Genomic DNA, 8,813 nt, shown 5'->3' with positions numbered 1-8,813 from the left:
GAACATTTCCGGTTTGTATCTCAGAAAATTCCAAAAAGCTTCCAGAATGATTCTGGCATCCTCCAAGAATTATCAGTCATGTGCTGAAACCAATTTGACTTAATGGTGTATCCCGAAACAACTTTTCGGTATCATCGAAACTTATCCGATGACCTCTCTCTGCGGTACGATTCCGCTGTCCGAAACTTTTCGGTGTCCGAAACTTTTCGGTGTCCGAAACTTTTTCGGTGATTTTCTCTCAGACTCCCTGTCTAGTATTCAGCAGATAGATGACCCTTAAGCATGTGACCCTATAGGTTCGGTGAAGTATAGACATGACCCGGAACCCCTTCCGATCAATGATCAACATCGGAGCCGTGGACACCCATATTGACCCCTATACCCACACGAATAAATATTCGAGTGAACCTCCAGTTGCCGTGTGCTATTCCTGTTGCTTCGCGATATGTTACAAATACCCGAGGTGAGACATGTTGGCATTCCCGTGGATCAACAACTTGTCCACTATGCTAGTTACCTCGTTACCGGTATTGTTCTCTTTTCTCGTTATCGTGTTTCGGCATCCCCGTGATCAAATCACAAAGTGTCTGGCCAGACGATGATGGATACTGTAACACCGAGAGGGCCCAGAGATATCTCTCCATCGTCGGAGGAGCAAATCCCAATCTTGAGCTATCAAGTTACTTGACACACTTTTCCATGAACCCGTAAGACGCCGTAATAGCCACCCATTTACGGATGACGTTTAACAAACCCCAAAGTTCATGAAGCAAGCATGAAGAAACTCGATACTCTCATGGTCTAAGGAATCATGCAAACGTTAACCATCTCTGTGTTATGTACCAATAAACTTGTGACGAATGAATCTCATAGCATAACATCAATCCGGGTCGATTCAACAGAAATGTTCTCTTAACATTGTGCCCTCAAGGTTGCTGACATAGACATGCCCATGATCAGGAAAACATTACCATCATGCAACACTTGAGCTAGTCTTAGAGGCCAGACTAGGAATACATTTTACCGTTTATTATTCCACACGTGCATATGAGTCTTCCTCCGAGCCTCGTGGTTATTGCAGACTCGAGAACCATAGCAGTTATAGCATGGAACATAAACATAATTATGAACTCGGAGATAAATAATATCATTTATTATTGCCTCTAGGGCATATCTCCTACAGACTCCCACTTGCACTAGAGTCAATAATCTAGCTTATGCTAATGCACTTCACACCTGTGGCACACCGGTGTAACTATGCTTCGCTTGTGGTATAGCCTGATGTCCAACGGATCTGATGACTTCAGTTCCGTGTGTATCTTTGCATGTCCTCGCGTTTTCACGTTTTCACAAAATTCATATTTTGTGTGGACTTGGCTTTGTATGTATGTGAATCACAGGTCGAACCTGGATTCCTCAGACTGAGTTATGGAGCAACTACCTGCAGCGGTGTCCCATTGTCAAAAGCCATCTTGGAACTATACTAAGTTCATGAATGAACTATATGATTCAACATCTTCTTTGTCGCTTCTAAAGCGTCAACATACTTAGCCCTTGTTATAGAATTCGCCACAGTAACTAGTTTGAACAAATTCCAACTAACTGTGCCACACATTGTGTGTTACACAAAACCCTTAATTTAAATCAAAAATCACATGGAGAAAAGATGAAGACTGTATTGATGTAACATTTTACAACGAACTCTTCATGATCTCTGCTTGCGAGAAAACCATGTCATCAATACTTATGCTAGTACTCTGTGACATCTTTCACTGTTGTCCCATGATCAATAATTTGATCACTTTGGTATCCATACTCGCAACACCTTGGGAGTATCGGACATATCTGGTTGTTTTACATACCATGGAATACATGATTAATCCAAACACAAAAGTGTGTGGAATCTACATCATGTATTTTACTCATCAGTGTTTTGGGACACCGAGTCTTGCAAAAACTCTTTCCATGTGACTTTGGCAAGAATCACTCCTTGGCGTTTTAAATGCTAAAAGGTTTTAGCATCTTGTCAATATGTATTCATTGCTTAGCCCCATAAGGTAAATCTATCTCCATAGATCATCATGCCTAATATTGAGGCTATTTAGCCTAAGCACTTCATCGAAAAACTATTTTCAAATGAAGTCCTAATTCGTGTCAAGAAATTTATTTCCAATTACCAATGTGCCAAGCACATAAGGTTTTTAGAAATATTATTACGCTCCCACTTACTTTCTTGAATTACAAGCATCTTCGTTACCCATTGATGAAGTCAAAACCCCTTTGACCATTTCATCAAAACACGAAGATTCCAACTCCATTTTGCTCTCTTCTGTCCATTGCTAGAACTCTGAAGTTTGCATACCTACTAGCATCCTCTGGATCGACAAATTACTTTGGACTGTATCATATACAAGTCCTAGCTTTCATTTCCATCAGATGGAAATCCTTTTATCATCCATGTTTCATATCTCATGATTGAAATATGTATTTGCTAGTTCAACCCGAACCGACTTTAAGCATCGCTACGATGAAAACAACCTCATCGTAGTCAACTCTTGAACTTGTTATTTCAACAAGTCGAGCTTTATGGATAAAACATTTTTATCCGTATCAGTTTTAAGTTCCATAAATATTCGTTAGACTCTAAGTCTTCCGAAAGGTGTATCAAGGTTTAAATCTTGAATCACTTATATGGAAACTAATTCGGGTTGTATTGGCATTTAGCCAATTCCGGAGTCAGGGCCCATCAACGCTTCCTTGTGTATCGTAGGTATAATGTTGTCTAACAACAATATCTCGTTTGCGCACCTGAGAGGTTTGCACGAGCCTTGCCTACGTGGTTCAGCTGCAAGTTCGACCGAAGTTCATACATTTTATTGTAGAGACTTCCGTATCAGTCGCAGTAGGAAACTCTGGAATTACTTCCAAGGTCTCTTTCCTTTGATCTGATGAAGATACTGTTTATCTCGTCGAGTTGCACTATTCTCCCACTCACCTTTTTGAAAGAACCATTCTTTTTAAAAGCACACCGTTTCGCGGCAAAACTATTTGCCTCGGTATAGTGAGGGAGGAATACCCAACATTTTGGTATAACCTACAAAGTAGCACTTGTCTGATTTGGAATAGGTTTGTAACCTTTTACACAAGCCCCATATTCCAAATGTTAAGAAAAGATATAACATGGTTGGGCGTACCATACCATGGCTTCATTTCAACAGACCCGATGTAGCTCTTTTCAGTGTAAAAGCCGCAGTCTCTAAAGCATCACTTTAAAAGGGATAATGGCAAATTTATTTATGTCATCTTTGACCTTACCATGTCATAAATGGTTTGATTACATCTCCACGGACTTTCCACTTGCAGTGGTGTTCCGGGAGGTGCAAGTTTATGAAACCCCTTTCACAACTCATCAGACATTCGCTAAACATGTAACTCAAATATTCCTTTGTGCAATCAAATTGCAGAAACATAATTTTCTTGTTACAATAACTTCTACTTCATTTTTGAGAACCTTTCGAATGATTTCAAAAGATCCAGACTTACGTCTCATCAAGTAAATATCCATATATCTACTTGAGTCATTTCTGAAGATAAATAAATCCACCACTAACAACACTTATCGGACTACACACATCAAATGTATGATCACTAATAAGTTTGTTGTTCGTTCCTTATGGCCTGTGAACGGTATTTTAGTCACTTCACTTTTCGAAGGAAAGTTGCAAGTGCCAGATGATTCAAAATCAAAAAGACTTCAAAATCCATCATAATGGAATTTTCCATGCGGGTTTCTCCAATGTGACCAAATGTAGTGCCACACTTGTGTGGTATTCTTTTAGTCTTGCGACATTTAGCGTCAGTGTTATGGATGTATCATATTACCCTCAATATTCATAACATACGTCCCATCGATGATGGAAGTATGGCCCTTATGTTATTCATAATACTTAACAACAATTGTTGTTTTTATGAACAACTCTTTTGCAACAAACATTGTGCAATGGGCTAGAGTGTATGAAACTCTAAAATGAATTATGAAAAGTAAACCCAGAGGTATTGTATTATTATAAATATTCATAACATACATCTCATTCATAATGAAAGTATGGCCCTTGTGTTATTCATAACATCGAACATAAAAAGTTCTCTTATGAACAACCTTCTTGCAAGATGCCTTATGCAATGGGATAGAGTTTGTAAAACTCTAAATGAATTATGAAAATAAATACAGACGGCAATACACCGATGGAAGGTATAGTAACATTTACTATGTTCCCTGTGTATACCTTAACCTCATTTCTAGCTAGTCTTTCAGGCCATAGTAGTTCTTACATCGAGTTGCAACAGAATGCAATCGAGCGGGCATTTTTGTAATGAACTCACAATACCCAAGAATTAGTGATTAACATGTTTAACCATAATTCGCAAGAACTATATCTTTGACCAGCCTTCTATACATCAAAAACTTGTATGACATTCATACATGAGCTGGATATTCCAGTCTTCTTTCCTTTTGCCTTTATACTTCTAACAGTTTAACTTTTAGTATTTCTCCTACTCTCAGAAGAAGCACCCAACTTAAGAGTGGCATTAGCCCCGGACTTCCTAGGCGTGTAAGTCATACTAACACCCTTTGGACACTTCCTTTCTCTTTAAGTTGTTGTTTTATTCACCTTTCATTATATGATAGGCGTTCTTCTGGATCCCTTTCCCAACAGTCAAATGCATAGTAAACACTTTTACTAATACTTGCAAACAAACATTGCTTTGTTTGTATCTGAAAATAATTTTCAGTTCCATGAATATCATATAACTATCCCAACTTTCGAAGTTTGGGTTTCATGGAAGCAAACATATTCCACTTGACTGTAACAGAATTCTAGCTTTTGGATCGAAGGACGAGAGTCACATGATCCATAGCATTAGCGGGAGGATACAGAAAGCATGCGATAGGACAAAGTCCTTCTCGGCACTTTTGAGGACAATCCTCATATTACGTTACCAATCGTAAAGTTTTAACCAGATATTTAACAGCTATTCAATTTTAATAGGGAAGGTGGAAATGCGAGCCATTATTCTACAACTATTATGCAAGAAACTCTTAGACAGTGTTCATAATTAATTGCACTGAGAATTAAACATGTTAATTCAACAGTGCGCTCCCACTAAAATCAATATCTCTCACAATTAATTTTGAGTGATACAAGATCCAGACTTCAATTCATCGCCATAGAATCATCATCTCATAACGGGAATTTTAATCGGTAGGCCAACTTGCCGATCACATCTCTATGTGACTCTTGCTCATCTTTCGATGCGTGTGTTCCGAGCTCAGGACGATCCTGCCATGAACGTCAAGACAACCAAGTGATCTTGCTGCGAGGTCTGACCTCACCCGCCTCACACTTCTCTAATCGTTCGTACCCATGCATCCATGGCGCACCCCGAAAAGATAGGTGCCGTGATGGTGCTACACTTGGGAGAACACTAACTACTTGATATTTTAAGTGAGAGATCACCCTAATAAAAGCGACTACCGCGCAATCAAGAAGGGTGCATCATAAGGGATAAACATCTCAGGCAATTCATAATAGCATGATATGGTATAGCCCTTTCTGACGGAGAAGTATTTCATTTCTTCATCTTTGGCATTCGCGTCGGTGTTCACCTTCGCGAAGATTGCCACCACCTTGTCGATGCACCAGATAATATTGCTATCTCTATAGCTAACAAAATAATGCATTACAACAAGGTTGACACGCAGGTCATTAAAGTGCAATCATATGGCTCCAGCCATCATGCCGAATCATGACACGCAGGTCATGTTAATCAAATTACATCATATAGTCATCTCATACATAATCGAATTAGTATGAGCACTGCTATACCACATCACATGCACATCCTGCAAAACCAAGTTAGACGCCTCTAATAGGTTTATGCAAAATTTTATTTTACGTGGCTTCTAAGGTTTTGACTTAAACCGCAGCTACCAACGTTTTATCATCAAGTATGATTATTCAAGTTGCTACATTAACATCTCGGGGTGTATGAAACACGGGATAATTAAATCTCGAGCCCCATACTAAACTTCGTCATACGCATGACCCCCGTGCAGATAATATCTGCAATGCCCTTTCATCTGCGAATTTCATCTTTCTTTTGACTACGGCAGAACCCAAAGAACTGATAGCACTTCCATGGTCAATCAGGATCACGGATTGCCAGAACTTTGTCAAATTCCACCATGCTGTCTCGAGATTGAGCAAACGCAAATTCTAGGGAAGCAACAAGAACGTTGGGTAACAGATTTCATCTGTCACCCGCATAAATAATTTTCAGCAATAGATCTCATCTACTACCTAATTATATTATGCAATACCCATACATCTCCATGTATTCTAGATCGAAACCTGCATCTACGCATAGCATGGCTCTTGATGCCACTGTAGGGAACGCAGCAGAAAACAAAAAATTTCCGACCTACGCACCAGCCTAGGACCACTATGGAGACTGCATACATGGTTTGATCTTTTTCGTTACCGACTCGTAGCGCAGCGGGAAGTAGAGTCGATGACGATCGGCGGTGCAGATCCCCGCAGCTAGGATTTACAACCTCCCAACCGCGAGGATGTATGCCCTCATCTGCTCCTCGGACAGCCCTCCGGGAGGCGGTCGAACAACCCCCCCGGACGGTGTCGCGGACAGCCCTTCGGGAGGACCTTCGAAACTCGAACGGTCACTCGGACAGCCCTTCGGGAGGACCTTCGAAACTCGGACGGTCACACGGACAGCCCTTCGGGAGGCACTCACGAACTAAGACCGAAACTACGATCTCTCTACAGAGTTGCACACATACGGTGTCATCTATCCAGCAGGGCTTCGCCGTCCAGAACTAGTTCCTGCCGGAACCCAGACAGCCTTACGGCTCTACGAAACTCTTTTCGTGGGAGGGAGAGAAGAAGCCAGATAATGCATGGCATGTGTATGAGAGCAAGGGATGAGTGTGGAGGGCTGCCCCTCCACCTCTATTTATAGGAAATCCCAAGGGGGTAGGGTAGTTTCACAAAAAACCCAAAATGCACATGAATGAAGTCCTTCCACAAGGACCTAGGAGTGAAACCAAGGAACAAAAGGGTCCCCAAGGGGGGATACCCCATGTGGCCGGCCACACCCCCATGAGGGGCCCAAAAAATGGCTCCTATCCATCCATGTCATCCCCAAGATCTTTTGGAGCAAAGCCCCAAAAGGTGGCTTTCCATAAAGTAACCATAAAGCTGATTTTCACTATTCACGACGACATTTTTCAGCGTCTGATCGAACTGAAAATATTTATGTGGGCTAAGAACATTTCCAGTACCCACTAAAATGATTTTCAATGCGTTCCGAAACAATTCCGGTTTTAGTGATTTTCATCTGCGAAACGCATCTGAAGTGGCTCCGGCAGCTCCGGAACATTTCCGGTTTGTATCTCAGAAAATTCCAAAAAGCTTCCAGAATGATTCTGGCATCCTCCAAGAATTATCAGGCATGTGCCGAAACCAATTTGACTTAATGGTGTATCCCGAAACAACTTTTCGGTATCATCGAAACTTATCCGATGACCTCTCTCTGCGGTACGATTCCGCTGTCCGAAACTTTTTCGGTGATTTTCTCTCAGACTCCCTGTCTAGTATTCAGCAGATAGATGACCCTTAAGCGTGTGACCCTATAGGTTCGGTGAAGTATAGACATGACCCGGAACCCCTTCCGATCAATGATCAACATCGGAGCCGTGGACACCCATATTGACCCCTATACCCACACGAATAAATATTCGAGTGAACCTCCAGTTGCCGTGTGCTATTCCTGTTGCTTCGCGATATGTTACAAATACCCGAGGTGAGACATGTTGGCATTCCCGTGGATCAACAACTTGTCTAGTTACCTCGTTACCGGTATTGTTCTCTTTTCTCGTTATCGTGTTCCGGCATCCCCGTGATCAAATCACAAAGTGTCTGGCTAGACGATGATGGATACCGTAACACCGAGAGGGCCCAGAGATATCTCTCCATCGTCGGAGGAGCAAATCCCAATCTTGAGCTATCAAGTTACTTGACACACTTTTCCATGAACCCGTAAGCCGCCGTAATAGCCACCCATTTACGGATGACGTTTAACAAACCCCAAAGTTCATGAAGCAAGCATGAAGAAACTCGATACTCTCATGGTCTAAGGAATCATGCAAATGTTAACCATCTCTGTGTTATGTACCAATAAACTTGTGACGAATGAATCTCATAGCATAACATCAATCCGGGTCGATTCAACAGAAATGTTCTCTTAACATTGTGCCCTCAAGGTTGCTGACATAGACATGCCCATGATCAGGAAAACATAACCATCATGCAACACTTGAGCTAGTCTTAGAGGCCAGACTAGGAATACATTTTACCGTTTACTATTCCACACGTGCATATGAGTCTTCCTCCGAGCCTCGTGGTTATTGCAGACTCGAGAACCATAGCAGTTATAGCATGGAACATAAACATAATTATGAACTCGGAGATAAATAATATCATTTATTATTGCCTCTAGGGCATATCTCCTACAGGGATCACTATTTTGCTCAATTAAAGTACACAATGGCATATCATTAGGATAAATATGAGCACTTTTACTAGCAACCATTTTCATAAGCACATCTACTTTATCACTCAAAGTACTAATTTCTTCAACAGAATTCACCTTTTTACTAGTAGGAGTTCTTTCAGTATGCCATTGTGTATAATTTGCCACAATATTATCAAGCAATTTGGTAGCTTTTCCTAATG

This window comes from Triticum aestivum, chromosome 2D, assembly GCF_018294505.1.
Source record: "Triticum aestivum cultivar Chinese Spring chromosome 2D, IWGSC CS RefSeq v2.1, whole genome shotgun sequence".
Taxonomy (NCBI): Eukaryota; Viridiplantae; Streptophyta; class Magnoliopsida; order Poales; family Poaceae; genus Triticum; species Triticum aestivum.
The sequence above is the reverse complement of the archived record's forward strand: the minus strand, read 5'-3'. Positions refer to the sequence as shown.